The sequence below is a fragment of the Anopheles funestus genome, chromosome 2RL (genome assembly GCF_943734845.2).
Source record: "Anopheles funestus chromosome 2RL, idAnoFuneDA-416_04, whole genome shotgun sequence".
Classification (NCBI taxonomy): Eukaryota; Metazoa; Arthropoda; class Insecta; order Diptera; family Culicidae; genus Anopheles; species Anopheles funestus.
In genome coordinates, this window is record NC_064598.1 from 33,354,449 (window position 1) to 33,368,748 (window position 14,300).

At 42.6% G+C, this 14,300-nt stretch overlaps 1 protein-coding gene across 21 annotated transcripts in view; it reads left to right on the forward strand.

Annotated features, from left to right (window-relative positions):
• Positions 1 to 456: 456 nt before the first annotated feature.
• LOC125763783 (trithorax group protein osa) overlaps positions 457 to 14,300 on the forward strand; it is a 116,557-nt gene continuing 102,713 nt past the window's right edge. For 16 of the 21 annotated variants that reach the window (XM_049427268.1, XM_049427276.1, XM_049427280.1 and 13 more), the window contains exons 1-2: positions 457 to 656; positions 1,160 to 2,201. The gene's annotated coding sequence lies outside the window, so the exon portion shown is untranslated. Of the gene's footprint in view, positions 657 to 689; positions 1,044 to 1,159; positions 2,202 to 14,300 lie in introns of those variants that run through there. The other 5 variants (XM_049427271.1, XM_049427272.1, XM_049427269.1 and 2 more) reach the window with 5 other exon arrangements.

Below are 14,300 nucleotides of genomic sequence, written 5' to 3' on the forward strand. Positions count from 1 at the left end.
TAAATAGGAATTTAGTTCGGTTTGAGTGGTAAATCAGCTCGGATACTTCAAAATGAGTTTGTTAACGTAATAATTTACGAATCTTAGTCCTCAAAACATTATAATACATATAAAAAAATATTAATTTACAGCGAAACTAAATTTTCACATGTTTTAATTTGTATTAATTTCACGCTTCAAACAAAAACGCTTCCATTGTCAAAATTAGCTCGAAAATTTAACAACTACTCGAATCTTTCTCACACCGAAACATTTTCGAACATGGGTCGAGCAAAAGCGTGTCCGAAATTTAGCCGCAGCTGTGTGCGTTTGACGGAGCGTGTGAGTGAACCCGATGCATAGCACACCGCTGAGCGCATGGAAGAGACACCATGATGAGCGAGACTGAGTGTGTGTGTGTGTGGTGCGTGAAACGTACTCTTGTAGGTAGTTGGGTAAGTGTGCGTAAATTCCGAAAATCGTTCGAATCGAAGCAAGCAAGCAGCCAGAAGCGCAGACCAAGCGAAAAACGCGAACGCGGAGATTTCCCTTCGGTCGCTGAGCATTTTTGACCGTTTCCGTTCGTTTTAATAAAACCAATGGTAAAGTAGTTTGAATACAGCTTTACCACCGATTCACCAGTTCGCCGGTAATCATCGTGTCCCGGAATATAGAATGTAAGTTGATTAAAAGTGCCGATTCTTTCTTCGTTGGCTTGGATCGATTATCCTCTGCTAAGCTGCTGAGGGCAGCCGAGTGAAGTAGACACCTTTTACCTCGGTGTCTGTATGTGTGTGTGTGTGCGTGTGTGTGCATGGTGCCCGTCGATGGCGGCGTTGTGCTTCAGTAAAATGCTTCTCAATTCGAGGAATGGTTGGAAGGAAATTCTGCAAGAATCGGCATAACCGCGTCAGCATCACTGAGACGCCACACGAAACATTACAACCTTTGGATATCAATCATCATCATCATCATCATCGTCATTCATAAAGCAAAAAAAGATGAATGGTGATTTAGCCAGCCGACGATGATGGTGTACACTGTGTGCGCTCAGCATCGTGAAAGTGCGTCAGCCATAGCCGTTTGCCGATTCCTTACATAAAAAAAAAATAATTCACGAAACAGAGCAAAGCAAAAACCCTCCCCCCTAATCATTTCACAATCGTTTCTTTCTTTGCAGTGTACGGAACGGAAAATCAAAGTATTCCTATAAAAAGAAAGCTTGTACGGTGCCGCAGAAGGAAAACGGTAATAAACGAAAGGACAGACACCTGCTTACCCAGAACAGGGAACCCAAAAAATGTGATAAAATTGACCCGTTGGAAAAAGTGGTGGCCCCTTTGATCGTGTGTACAGATATTAGATACTGCATTCCTTCTGCCCGGTATGTGTGTGTAAAGTACTCTGTGCCTACTTCGTATTGGGGCACGCGCGCTCCAGAGATATGTTTCCGTACCAGATCACCGAAGAAGGCTGCGACATTTTCCAGTGTTCCTCGGCTCAGTTACGGGTTTGTTCGATTCCTACAGTGGCTAGTGGCAGGAAATATTCGCCAGTGTATTCCTTTAACTTGAGCGTGAAAAGAAAGTGATCGATTTTATTTTTCACATTGAATGCCAATATCGAATGAAAAGTGTCTTGGCAGCTGAAACATTGATCGCTGAATCGTTCGATATGGCAAACGGTAGAATGTGTATTTTCCAGCGTCATCAATGGCATAGGAAAATGTGAAAAGCGAAGAGGGAGATAGCGAAAGAGCAATCAAGAATAATCAAGACAGGAAGCTGTTAATGACGGTGGGATGATTGAGGTACTGGCAGGAAAAGCGCACTAACCGGCTTAATGTTTCGTGTCGCTGTTGCCGTTTCCCGTCGTGGGAAATGTTACCACCACTGCTACCAATGGAACTAGCGACAGTACGTTCCACGTTAATGTGTCTTTTCTCATCGAAGTCTCGAATTATATGAGTGATCGTATACTGCCACTGCATCATATATTGCGTACAGGACCGAAACCGAAAGAATCGGATTTGGAAAAACAGTCGAATGAAATGAGATGTGTCGTGTACGTTTCGAACCTACCAGTCAGCATCCATCCCAAATTGTCCAGTGTACTATGGCCAGCCAGAGCAGTGAAACCGCAGTGACGCTGTGAGGGCAACTCAATCTCATTCGCAAACCGCTGAGAAAAGCAGTGAATGCTGCATGTTAGCTACTGTACAGGTTGGTGTTATGTATTTTATATTTTAAATATGTGATTTAGTTTGTAAATTGTGCATTGTTGTTCGATTTGCGGTGCATGAGATATGCAGGAGTGAAAATGCCGCACGAGTAAACGGAGTGGCGTGGTTCTTTGTTCCCAACCGTGAATGGTTTGGTACCAATCTTTGGTACTGCAGAAAATGAGAACGCCAAGTGAGGGCCGAACCATACGCTAATCGGTGGGCTGAGAGAGAATGGCTGCATTGTGCTGCATCTGTCAAAGGATCAACAGTAAAATTGTCATTGTGCATCCATCCAACCTGTGCCTCTCGATTTCTTACCAGGTGCAATCGTTGCTTTTTGTCCATTGGTCTTTTGGTGTGATGTTTTGACAAACGGATGTGAGCAGACAAAAAAAATGTTGTGAGCAACAAGATGAGAAGTGAGCAAGTGAAAATCAATGAAAACCTATTGTCATTGATGACTGAAATGGATAAAAAACCATCGCCTTGCATGGATAGTGATCAACAGTGGACAGGTCAGAAGAAAGTTGGGGTTAAGCGAGTTAACTTTTTTTCTTCTGTTCGTGACCTTTACTTTCGCAAAAGGTAGATAGAAAATCCAGTCTTACTCCGTCTCACTTAATGCGGGTGAGAAACATTTGCTCATAGCGTGAGAAGAGAGACAGAGACAGGGCGAGCGAGCGTGAAGTCTACCATTTCGTTTCATGGATGTTCAGATTTGTTGAATGATTTATGTTATACCTATGTTGCAAACATACACACATTTCATTTCAATGAACGCTACTGTTCTTCATTTAACAATAGTGTTGCACTTCATATAAAGTTTTAATTGAAATTTTTCGTTTATATGTTCCTCAGGGAGATTAAAATTTGCTACCACTGTGAACCACTTAAAAAGCTTATTTGCCTATGTTTATATGCTTTTTGTCTATGTAAACAATTCTTTTGCTATACAAACTTACCGGCATGTACAGTAATGCACACGTTATTGCATCCTTCGTTGCATTGTACATTAAACTATTATTTTTATATATAAGAACGCTATAATGTGATAGAAAAATTAAGATAAATGAATTAGGAAATCTTTAAAAACGATGTATGCGAAAGACTAAATGGTTGTAAACGTTTTATTTGGGTATTTAAGCTAATTGCAAAGACGTATTATCGTGTCATACTGTGTTTAGAGTAAATTTTACCTATCGATGAGTGATTTTGCTGATAAATTATGTGTCTTTTTCATTCATTGACACCAAAATGTGACACACCATCTTTTTGCTTACGGTCAAAGATACGGCCAGAGCAAAGAAAGAGGGTCATTTTTGCATTGCACTTTACTTTGTAGGTGTGTAACGCATGTCAGAAGCATTCCCGCCTCACCCACTCGGGACGCGTTTTTTACATCCCCAAAAATCATTCCACAAAAAAACGTGCGTTTCTTTGATGGATGAAGGAAAACAGTTAAACATCAGCATTGTATTGTGCTCAAATGATATTTTGTGATAACCGGTACTCCCCAAAAATGTGTGTGTGTGTGGTCGATGGTCAAACAGACTCTGCATCCACTGCCGCCCTTCATTTCCCGGCAATAAATAACAGCAAATTGACATATGACACTCGTCCCGTACCTTATCAAACACGCTTCTAGCTTCACGTACGGTGCAATCTCTGCGCACAACCGGTAGCACAAACTGACAAAAGCTTCGGTTTTGGAATCCGTCCACACCCACACACACACACACACACACACACACACACACACAGAAAGAGCTTGGGTTTGGGCCCGTTTGGGTGACGTCTGTCATGTCTCCGCTCGATGTCAGTGGGACGCGATTGTTTATAACCCGCGTATGCTCCTTTCCCCATGCACGCGCGGTACAACATTTGCAACAACACACAGACACACCGAACCGATGTTGTGTTGATGTTTTCATCGATAAAGAGGCTTGATATGGTTTTGGGTCGATTATTTATTCCCGCCTGTTGTCCAGCTCGTCCGTAGTGTGCTTGTACCGTCGTACGCCCTTAGAATATGTGTGTCATCCTTTCCTTGCTTAGAGCGAGAGATGATGTCAGGCAACACCGGGCATGCTGGTGGTAACTTGTTTCTCGCGGTTGCACGCGAAAATAATTCCCCCCACCCACACCACACTCCCCTTTCCGTTGATGATGGCGAAAAGAAAGTGAAAAGTGCTTCTCTCGCAAAAGTGTTATTTTGTTGTGTGTGTTTTTTTTTGTCGTCCACCATACAACTAAAGGGTGGCGACTGAAGATTAAGGAAGCAAGCAACATGAAAAAATCATCCTCTTTCGGTGGCGGCACATTGTATGTGGTGTAGATACCACGAATCCTCATACCACGAAAACGTGTCCCTTCGTGCTGCAATGCTACTACTGAGGAAGGCAAGCAAGCAAAAAAAAGCAACCTTCACCGGTGCTGCAGAACGAAAGGGAAATGTCTCGACGTTTTTATTTATTTTTTACTGTTGTGTGTAGCAACGCGTTGCTCTTTTTTTTACTACTACCATTCCCGCTGCCGTCTTTGATGTTTACAACGTGGTTTGCCATTGGCGTAACCGGAGGTTGTTTTGTTTTTTTTTTTGGTTTTGGTTGTTGTTTGCTTCTTTTTCGCCGGGTCCTTTATTATGTTCCAGAGGGTGGAGAGAAAAAAAGGGAAGGATTTGGAAAATGTTCAGTGCGGGCGGGCCGGGGGTGGTACGATGCCTCAGGGTGGGTGAGTAGTGCATGCACAACCCACAATCAAGCAACCGGCAAAACGTCAAATACACCCGATATATAGCTTTGCCTTTGGTTGGTGCTACTGTTTCATGGTTTGGGGCCACAGAGCATATATACTACTCCACCCGGCAAAACATGAAGTACCTTGTTTGGTCGAGCGTGTCTAGTTTGAAGGGACAAAAACTGCTGCTGGTAGTACGTGTGAATTATATTTTTACTTTAAATAAGCTGTGACGTTTGCTAAAATTGGAGTACTAAAATCTGATAAACAATTACTTCATCTGAAGTAGTGATATGTAATCCGGAGTGGAATCGTGGATCCACTCCGACTCCGCGTATGAAAAATTGATTCCGACTCCGGCTAAAAATCAAAATTGACTCCGGCGAGTCCGGTCGACTTCGAGTTCGATCGAGTTCGGATGAGTCCGAATGGGTCCGATCGAATCCGGATGAGTCCGAACCCAATCGGAGTTGTTCTCGGGCTCGATCAGGTTCAACAGGAGTCGATCCACCCTCTGCTCACTTCTGCCGGATTCATTCCGACTCCAGCTGGCGGCGGAGTCGGACCGATCCGACTCAGGCAAAATTTATAATTTCCCCATCCACTTATCTGAAGCCATCCACAAGGAATCGGTTAAAATATCTCTCCAATGCATAATGTGAAAATGTAGAAAAAAAATGCTTCCCATAAAAATAGTGCAAGAATTGATAAAACATCCCATTCCGATATCTAGAAAAAAAAACAAAACAAGCATTCCAGGGGCTTAATTGGCGCAAACGCAAAATCGCAAAACAAAAGAAGGGCAACTGTAAACAGACTGAGATGAAAACCCCATCGGGTGTACAATGCAATGCTTTTCGGGAATGAATAGCGGCCGCTTGTTATAAGGGTTTTGGCGTTTGTTTTCTTCTTCTGTTCCTTGTTCTTTTTTGTGTGTCTTTATTCACCACTTTGCACGTGGACCTGCCAGTGATCCATCCAGGAAAGGAAGGAAGGGAGGAGCGAAGGTTGATTGTGTAAAAAGGACCAACCTTTTTCCAAACAGTGAGGTAGGTCCAGTTGTAGAAGAGTCTTGGTGGATACACATTATCAATTCCTTCTTCATTCAGCGGTAACGCAACAGCAGCCTTCGGTGGGTTTCATCATCGTGATTTAGTTTTGAAGCGAGTGATCCGTTCGTTGGTTCGTAAAATGTTACTTAAACTGGTTCGATTTGTGATACACAAAAATAATTTATTTTGTTGAAACATGTACAAGTGTCATCACGTTTTCTTCATTTACCCCCCAAAAAAAGATGAAGGAGTGTACAAATTGTGCGCCCTTTTTCCTTTAAAATGTATCAATTCACACTAATAATGCACCTTCTCACATGTTGCATGTTCGTTCAATCTCGAGTGAATTTAAAAATCAATTTCTACCCATACAGCCGCGCTTTAGCGAGATTGTGCTTTGTGCGATCCTTTATATGTTCCGGCATTATTGACTAGTCGGTCGAAGCGGACACTGAATGGTACTGGGATTGGATCATATTGCGAGCGAAGTATTACACACAGCCACAGGAAAGGGAAATGGGAAGAAGCGAACCAGCCAGCTCCGAACGCCCAGACTGGCATCTATCCTTGCAGAGCCGCTGCTTTTACGATCGATAATCAATCTTGCACATGGTTACCCTTTTAGGCACACGGAATAGGAGTCGGAGTGAAATTGCGCCAGAAGAATCGAAATAAAAGGAGGAGGCTAGCTGCACCGTTCGCGCTTCGTTGTAGCGCTCGATTTGCGCGAGAAGCGCCTTGTATGGTGCCCCATGATTAAGGAATGTAACGCGCGTCTCGGCGAATTTTATCTTTTTCACCAAGCAATTCGTCCCCCCGCAATGGAACCAAGAGGTCCGGCTATAGGAGCTTTGGTAACTAAATATGCATCCAAGGATACAAGGATAAATGCGGTTGGTTGGAATGAAATGGAAAGAGAGTCAATTTAACTGATCGTTGGTCCAATGCGACCCCGAGAGCACCACGTTGGAGGAGAGCGCAATCTTTGCTGCGCGTTCCGAGCGCGCGTTCGTCCCGACGAACAAGAAAGCCCTCCCAAGGAATGGATGAACCCTTCCAGCGGCGGGATAGTGTACGATTGCGATCTTTTACCCGTTCCCGGGGAAGATCTCACTGGCGGGGTTCGTTTTCTGCGAATGCATGAAACGCTCCGTCAGTCCGTCAGTTGAGTTTCATCGTGCAAAAAGGAAGGCATGATTTCATCACGAACCTCTCGCCAAAATCCTCGGTCCCTTCTTTCCAACAGAAGGTCAAAACGACGCCCCAGTGCCGAGCAGCAAACGGAGAGCAAAACACTGATGATATGTACGGCAAATGGGGAAGGAAGACAAAAAGCAACTAAAAAAAAAAGGATAAATCCAACCGTTCCGTGCTGCGGTGGCAATATTTCAAATTGTGCTGCTGTGCTGCTGCACCTTGATTAAATGAACGTGGGCCCGATCCCTATCCCATCACCACCACCACCACTAGTATCACCCATCACTACGGCAACCTTTCACGATGGCACGGAACGCAAAGTTGCCCCGGTTTGTCAGAAGGAGGGAACGCTAAAGAAGCAAGATTGGATAAACGTGGTCCATGTATTCTGCACGTACTACTCTCCGGGCTGAGATTCTCGTGGGTATTGCCGAGGCTCGTCCAACATTTGTGGATGGTTGTGTGCCATTCTTTCCCTAGTGGTGGTTAGGTTTAAACGTTAAAAAAATGGGTAGAAAGGAGGATGTAAGAAGATTTTTTTTTGCACAATGTGGGCTGGATAGATTTGAGGCGGAAAGGAAAATTCGACGTGACTAGCAATTAGCAATTTTTCATGGGTAATTTTTTGTTGTTGAAATTCTTAGACAAGCGCTTGCTTTCTTCCTTTACGGCTAATATTAAGCTAGAAAAGTCAAATTGAAGTATGTTTTTAGTACAATTAAAATACTGTTAAGATGCTGCGAACGGAATAGAAACGTGTAAAATGAAGACAAATTTTGTGATTGACTCATTAGACATCCATTGTGTTGGGGACCGGTTGGTTTTTGGTTGGGTTTGTCGAATTCATTTTAGCATTTGTTGTCCACCGCTTATTTGGTGTCGACAACAGTCGAAAGTTCATGTTTACTTTGAAATAGCTATACGTAGAAAATGGATTTACGTTTTTCCTGAAGAGTGATATTACGGTCAATCAAGTCAAGCAAAGTTCAGCGATCGGAAAAGTATACCACTTTAGTATTCTGATTTTGACAATTATAGGAAAATAGTCTAGTTAATTTAGCTTATGAATTACATCAATTAGCTACAATTTAATAATTGAAGTTCTTGTAGACACCGATTTTTGTAAGATATCTGTCGAAGAGGGTTTTTTGTAGTATTTGCATAGAGTTTATACTAAGCTATATAATTACGTATGCAATTTTTCACCATACACATCGTCTTAAAATACTTTCTAATGTGTTTATGTCTAATGTCTTAAGGTGAAACAAAAATCAGCTGACTTCAGTCCAGTGTGTTTCTGCTGACCCGATTACTGCTCCTGCCCGCTCGAGCCCTAATTGATATATTTTAGCGACCGCTACGGTTGGAAACCTTCAAGCAAGCGTTCGGTACCATAAATCAAACGCTCCTTACCGCGAATGGTGGGAGCTCAAATAATGTGTATCTTTTTCGTTATCTACCAGCAGAAGAACGGCGAATCGTTGACCACGCTAACGTTAAACTTCCTTTTATTGCTCACTGGTTGTACAACTTCTTCAACAGCGAGTAGCGCAGCGGAGATGTAACTACCCAGTAGCAAATTGTTCACCATCCTCGTGCTTTTCCGCCACGGAAAGTAAAATTAAAACTCCATCCCTCCAGGCCGTATTGCCCCGACCGGTTGCGGAGGTGGTAAATTATCGAAAATTAATAAACGAAAAAAGGATAAAACGAAACGAACGAAACAACGCAAGAGTGGTTGATTTTCACACCTCCAAGCATACGCCCGGAATGGGTCTGATTTATGATTTTGCAAATTGTTTCATCCATGCAAAAGCCACATTCATCCCGGTTGCACTTTGCCTTTCCGTTGGTTCGGGTGACCGCGGAGATTGGATGCCTGTTTTCTTTATTCTCTGTCATCCGTCATCGCCGTCATAAAAAGGTGTCCGGTTTGTCTTTCATGAGGTGTGTTTTTTTTGCTCATTCACTTCCATACGGCAATCCACTTGGGGCAGCCCATAAGGTGCGCTCGTGAATTCTTGAAGTCTTTCCGGTTGTTTTGCTTGTTGGGTGCACCTCATTTCTTCTCCGGTCCTGAAAACCGTTAAAACCGTTTTATTGCCACCATAAAATGTTTCGTGACGTAAGGTAGGAGTCCTCCCGAAACGTGGAAGCTTGTCTGGGAAATCTGCGAATGAAACATCACCGACAAGCAGGTTAGTTGGTCGGGATAATCGTAAAGCAGACGAAAGGTTTGTGAAGCAGACGATGACAGTGTTAGCATTTTCTTCACAATGTCCACGGTGTTCGCGGTGTGGAATAATTCTCTCATGTCATTAACGATTTTTAAAATTTTTTTTATTGAAATTCTTATTTTATTCCTGTATTTCACTGAAATGTTAACGATCGCTCCTGTTAATGTTGCATCAAAAAAGTCAAATAGCCACTATTGTGCGATATGATACCACCGCCCGATACTGGCTGAATTGTTGACTGAATCCTTGCTACATATTGAATTTGAATTTGCAAATTTAGATAATTAATTTTAAAGATTACAAAGCACGACGATTTACGTGATTTTTGTTTGTAGTTTTAGAGTCCATTGGCAAATAAGAAAAATGACATCTGAACGCTTTTGATTATCGTGGAGCACCGATTATTCGGGTACCTTTTACCCGGCCGTCCCATTATCCGTGTAGCTCGGAAATGACAGTTCCAAAGGCGAATTGACATATTAAGTGCAACCGGTGATGGTAAGAAATAAAAGCCTCAATAGGAAATGATACAATTGGCTCAAGTTCGACCAAATAGAACAGATTTATCTGCATGCTCTAGCATCTAGTTAACATCTAGCGTTAGAAAAAAGTTCAGCCATTACACACTAAACACTAATATTTATCAATAGAAAGAGTTGTGCCTATTATCCGGGGTATTCGCTTATCCGGTAAGTGCTGAGTCCAGATGAGCACGGATAATCGGCGTTCTACAGTACTTACAGATATTATTCATTTTCACATATATCCTGCCAGATCACATGCTTTCTTCTTCTTTTGTGGTACTACAACCTTAAGAGGGTTTGGCCTGCCATTATTGGCTTTCCTTGACTACATTTATCCGCAGCGAGAGAGAATGTTAATCAGGCGTTCGGAGGTTCGGTCCGGATGGGATTTGATATCTAGTCTTACCATGTAGAGGCCGGCACCGCTACCATATCTACCGGACCTCAACCTCATATATAATTGAATTATTATAACTTAGAAACCAGTAGTAGTATTTTGTAACTCAAAAAAGAATCTTTTTACAATCTTCAATGGTATTATTATATTTATGTAGTTTCAAAAAAAATATAAACCATTGTTATGGGTTTTGTAATCTAGTGTCAATAAGGCAATTTATTTCGGTTAAAATATCCTTACTGTTAGGTGTTGATCATGATATTGTTGTAGCATCCACATATCTCCCTAGACAATCAGGACTTAATCCACACGAACGAATGGCAAAAACTCGGCTAGTCAATGGGTTTGGAGCTCGAACAACAACGAGCACACTACAATATAAGCGAAAACTAAAGAATAAGGCGCACGGTATCGTGTGTCGTAAAATGTCAAGATTTTAAATTATCGTCCACGGAGGAAGTACGTTGAAAAGGCCAAACAACGGCAGTAATGCGAAGCACACAGGATGCTACCCGAACGAGAGAGAGAGAGAGAGAGCGAGAAAACTTCAGGATTAATATTTGTTTTCTACACTCAATTGGGCTGATCAAGTGATCTTTGTTGCTTTGAAGAAAAATTGAAATGCGTTCACCCTTTATTCTGCGTGTTGCGTGTTGTGTTTCTTCCCCCCTGTGCTTACGGGTTGATGAGAGAGCATAACTATCGCGAATAGTGATCGTACTTGATCGCTTGCATCTCTTTTTCTCACACAGCATTTACTGACAGCTCAGCTTAGGTTTCGCGAAAGGGGTTGTGAATTTTTTTTTTGTCTTTTTGCGATCGATGCGATCTTCTCCCATCGTTTCGAATGTGGTACCCACAGCACCAGTTCTCGTTTCCCGGCGACTGGCGAAGGTTCATTTTAGGTTTTTGGGCTCGAACACATTTTTATTGTTCGTTTCATCCGCTTCGTCCCACCAGAGTCATCGAGATCGCGCTGGAAGAATGCTTCTCACTTGAAGCCGGACAAGACAATCCGGAGGGAACGCGGAGAATGACGCAGCCTTATGTCCCTTTCGGGGTTCGGTCCCGGATGGTCGCTTTTGTGTATGGAGCACTTTTTTTTTCTCTTCTCCCATTTATTTATTTCTTCCTTTCGACCTGGGATTCGCGCGCACCTTTGGTCGATCGTCCCTCGGTTTGGAGCTAAGATCCACTTTAGTTGGTTTTCTCCTATTCTCTCTTCATCTTCATTATCCCAACCTCTTACGATGCAAACGGCCGCTGGTAGGGGTAAGCTTCCCTTTTGGGATACGGTCAAAGATGAGGTTCTTCGTGCGTTTTCTCATCACTTCTCCCTGACATTGTGGTGGCCAACCGTACAAAAAAAAAACACGCAGTACTAAAAATGTGGGCAGCCTGAAGAAGAGGGCACAAATAACAACCCTCCGCACCATAACCACCCGCCGCGCCACAACCTCTCCCCACCGATTTGCAACCCCGGGCGGGCACAGCACCGGTGGGAATGGTTTGAAAAATATAGCTCGAGATTGGTTCTGCTGGTGCTGCTGATGTGTTGTTGCTTGTTTCTTATAAAGCAAAAGCTCTCCATATTGCTGAGAGGAAGCTACATTAAGTTGTGCCGAGTTGTTAAGCGGGGAGCCCGGTGTTGTGTTTCGTTCGTAAGCACATCGATGCTGTTGAGTGGCGTTCGTTCTTCGCTCTGTTGTTGACTCGTTTTTACTGCACGTTCGTTTATTTTTTATTTTTTGCTTATACATTATGTTTCGTTCTTTTGTGGTCACTTTTTTTTGTTCCTTCTGGCCGCTTCTCTTCGCAACATGCTGAATTGTCCAATGGAGCCACAAGAAACGGAAATCCCGTTCCTTCTCTTTTTCTCACTCTCTATATCTACTTTTCTGGCCGGTCGTGTCTTTTTTTTTTGGATAACTCTCGGGTCGAGGCATATTTTTCTTAGCTTCTCGCGCTTGACAGAACGCCAAACGGGACAAGAAAATAAATACCACAGGCAAGGTTAACAGAGGCGTCACTATGGGTTAGAAGCATGAAGTTGGTTGGACACGGAACGATAAAGATTAATTATAGGCAGAATTTTAAAGAAAAGTGCTTGTAAATACGAATATTTATTTTTTATTTGGTTTATTTCGCTCGTCGGTTTCAAAAACATCTGAAAAAATTGCAACAACTATACGCTTAGTTAAATAAACAATACAGCTGTTTATGGCACAGATATTTGGGCAATGTATAACTTTTTCTGCTTCCTGTAAGGTCCTAGTAGATCATGTCTGCCACAAATAATTTGGACAGAATTACTCTCCATCGCACCTCTCGCAAAGTATCGATCGTGCTTCGCTGAAGTATGCTTCTCATATAACAGCCCAAAATTCCTGTTATTATTCCAGTTCAAATGATAACGTTGGAACTATTATTGAAGTCTCCTCAAGTAGAGGGAAAATACATAGAGGTAAATGTGGCATCTTTCTTTGTTCAAAATGATTGTTTTAGTAAAGAGAGAAATTAAAAGATTTCACATTTATCTTTACATGCTCCACTTCAACATCCGAAGAATCTAGATATGGTTAAAATATTACCATTTCACCTCTAGAATTATGTGAAGAAAAATAAATTTGTTTAGTGTAAAATCATATATATTTAAGCAATAATTCAACTTAATTCAAAATTAAAAAAATGGAATTTGTAAGAATTGAATTCTGTCCTACTTTAGCTAACGTTCGCACCCACCGTTACCGAACAGAGCAGGGCGCCGCAACGATTGCCAGGATGTGGTTCCAGCAGCCATTCGCTTGCCAGCAGAGTGAACCATTGGTATCGTTTCGTTCCGAAGGTGTGCGCTGTGGATGAGGTTTGGCTGATTGTTGTTTCGAGCGTATGCGGTCCGTTCTGTCCAACATCGGCGCAATCGCTCGTTTATCTTCTGAACCGCACAGCCACGCCGCGGTCGAGATACCCAAACACACGGTTAAGTGTTCGTTTTCTTGCAAGCTGCCGTTTCATATTCCGCCGTTGTTTAGCAGCGTACACCATCGGTGCGGTTCGTTTCGCGTTTCACAGTTTTGGAATGGCAAACTGGCTCCATAAGAGCCGCACCATGGCAACGAAAGGGAACCGCTTATAAAGAAGCTAAACATTTTGAAGAAGCTGACCATCATAAGTAGTGCCCATGATGGGTGGGTAGGCCTTGCCTTTTTGGAAAAAAATACGCTGGTATGATGATGGTAGGGCGCCGAAAACGGCAATGGACAAAGTTTTAACTTTTGAGAGGTTAAAATTGAGCAAAATATGAAAATCATTCCCAACGTTTCGTTGCGCCGGCACGTTTGGCGCGCACAGCTGCTGCGCAAAATTATTCAAACGTGAAGCAAAGCAAATGAGATGATGACAGGCGAAGTGGAAAGGTGGACAGAATCGAGTTGTGTTAGTGTATTTATTTTTATTATTTTTTTTTTTAAATGATTATTTTACTGTCTGATGTATGTGTGTGTATGGAGCAGCTTTGTGCAATGTGCATTTTTTGGGGAGGGCCCATTTTGAAGACGCCAAACGGTACGAAGATGTTGAGTTCTGTTGCCATTTTCCATGCATGCCACTCTTATCCGGCTTTTGTATCTTCGTACACGAGTGCTATCCATGGTACCGAACGGGGTGGTATCCGGGTAACTCAAACCATTTCCAAACTGAAGTTACTGTTGAGGTTTGTTGTTTTTTTGCATTGCTTTTCCCGGCATCGTCAAAATGCTTTTCGAGCGTCGAACATTTTTTTTTGACACTCTGAATCCGGTGGAATTTATAGAGCCCGAAAAAAAAGACGAAAAGAAAACTACCGCGTGTTGCTTTCGAAAGCGCGTTTCAATTTATATGCTCCGTTTCGCGGTTTCTCTTGCCGTTCAATCGCCAGTTCCACTTTGGCCGTGTCTGATTTTACACAATCTTTTC